The following is a 2,633-nucleotide window of genomic DNA, read 5'->3' on the forward strand; positions in this document are numbered from 1 at the left end:
GGAGGAAGCTCTTGGATTTTTATTTCATACAAACAGTTTTAAGCTTTGAAATGTGAAGTATTTACTTCTTGACAAAGCATTAGGGGTAGTTAGCTCCTCTGTGCCAATTCTGTTTCATTATCCAGTTAGTATAAAATACATTAACGTTTGAACCAGTTTTAAAGAGGTAGCATCCTTGTCCTGGACGGTTTGACTGGCAGCGGTTCTCAACCTGTGGGTCGCGACCCCTTCGGTGGTCGAACGACCCTTTCACAGGGGTCGCCTAAGACCATCCTGCATATCAGATATTTACATGACGATTCATAACAGTAGCAACATTACAGTGATGAAGTAGCCACGAAAATAATTTTATGGTTGGGTCACAACATGAGGAACTGTATTGAAAGGTCCAGAAGGTTGAGAACCACTGGGTTAGAGTGTCAGCCCATGGACTGAAGGATCCCAGGTTCGATTCCAGTCAAGGGCATTTACCTAGGTTGCATGCTCGATCCCCAGGCCTGATGGGCAAGTGCTGGAGGCAACCAATGGATGGGTCGGTCTCACATTGATGTTGCGCTCTCTCTGTCTCTCCCCCTCCCACTCTCTCTAAAAATCAATGGAAAAATATCCTTGGTTGAGTGTTCACAATAAAATGAAAAGGTAGCATCCCAGGTATTCAGAATTGAGAATGGTGGCCATAACATGTGAAATCAATTATTTCCATCATGAACTGTAAACTGCTGTCTCATGACTCTGACTCTTAGACTTATTCTTGAAAATAAAAGTTTAGCCCTAGCCAGTTTGGCTCAGTGGATAGAGCATCAGCCTATGGACTGAAAGGTCCCGGGTTCGATTCCTGTCAGGGGCGCATGCCCGGGTTGTGAGCTTGATCCCTCCCAGTGGGGGACATGCAGGAGGCAGCCAATCAGTGATTTCTCATCATTGATGTTTCTATCTCCCTCCCTTCCTCTCTGAAATCAATACAAAAATATATTTAAAAAAGTTTATAGACATACATAGGCTTAGAGTCTTAGTGCATTTTGCTGTAATGGTCTGATATCACATCTGCAGCTCTATCTAGAATATCTGCTTCTAGAGGGCAAGGTTTGTGTGTTCACCATTATACCACGGAGCCTAGCATTTAATAGGTACTCACCATTTGCTGAATATATGAGTAATGACCTCATACAAAGGTATCTGGAAAAGGGGCTGATGCAAAGACTTGAGACTTTATTTTTTTATTTTTGTTTTTTAAAGAATTAAGACTTTACGAGTTCTGAGAATACAGAAAACTTGGAATTTGGTTTTTTAAAAATATATTTTTATTGATTTCAGAGAGGAAGAGAAAGATAGAAACATCAATGATGAGAGAGAATTGATCGGCTGCCTCCTGCACGCCCCCTACCAGGGATGGAGCCCACAACCTGGGCTTATGCTCTTGACCAGAATCAACCTGGGACCCTTTAGTCTGCAGGCTGATGCTCTATCACTGAGCCAAACCAGCTAGGGCTGGAATTTGTTTTTAAACTTGCAGTTAATCCCTTGCAAAATGTATGTTTTTAAGGCCTTTCTTTTAAAATGTTTGCCTTTTAACTTACCTTGGGAATGGTATATTGAATGTGGAAATTGTAGCTACCAGTGGATTTGTGGAACTTTTTAGAATTCATCCATCTGCTCCACTCATCTGCTGATGGGCACTTAGGCTGTTTCCAAATCGTGGCTATTGTAAATTGTGCTGCTATGAACATAGGGGTGCATATATTCTTTCTGATTGGTGCATTTTTCTCAGATTACGGTAGTACTTTATGGCAGCTTAAGTTATTTTGCTTGTAATGTTTATGAATCGTCCTCAGTAGTAATACTATGAGCCTCTTTGTTGCATATTTTTATACAAGAACTTAAAATATTTTCACTTTTTATTATGGAAACTTTCAAATATATACGAAAGTAGAGAAAATGATACACTTGATCCCCTGTGTATCCATCACCCACCTACAATGATAATCAAATTATAGCTCGTTTTATGATTTATTTTGAAATAAATACCAAATGTGTCATTTTATATTTTAGTATGTATCTCTAAAAGGTAAGAACTCTTTAAAAACCATAAATCCAATATCCTATTATATAAAAAACTAATAATCCCTTAATAGCATCAAATATGTAGTCACTGTTCAAAATTCCCTCTCAAGTTTTACATTTGGTTTGTTGGAATCAGTGCATATAAGACATCCAGTTGGATGTCTCAAGTCTCAGTCCTATATGCTCTTTTTATTTTGACTTCCAGTATATTTATTGAAGACACGGTTATTTGTTCCCTAGTTCCCCACATTCTGATGCCTGGGTACCCCGCTGCTGCAGCCACTGCCAGTCACCGCAGCCACCAAGGTTTTTTCATCAACACAGACTCCAGTCCCTTCACCATGAAAAAATGAAAACTTTCTTTAGGCATTTTCAAGATGTGTCTTTCATATAATAATAATTAATTTTTTTATCCTCACCTGAGGATATGTTTCCATTGATTTTTAGAGAATGTGGAAGAGAAAGGGAAAGACAGAGAGAAACATCAAAGTGAGAGGAACACTTCGATTGGTTGCCTCCTGCATGAGCCCTGACCTGGGCCCCGGCCAGGGAGGAGCCTGCAACCTAGGTAC

This window comes from Myotis brandtii, unplaced genomic scaffold, assembly GCF_000412655.1.
Source record: "Myotis brandtii unplaced genomic scaffold, ASM41265v1 scaffold889, whole genome shotgun sequence".
Taxonomy (NCBI): domain Eukaryota; kingdom Metazoa; phylum Chordata; class Mammalia; order Chiroptera; family Vespertilionidae; genus Myotis; species Myotis brandtii.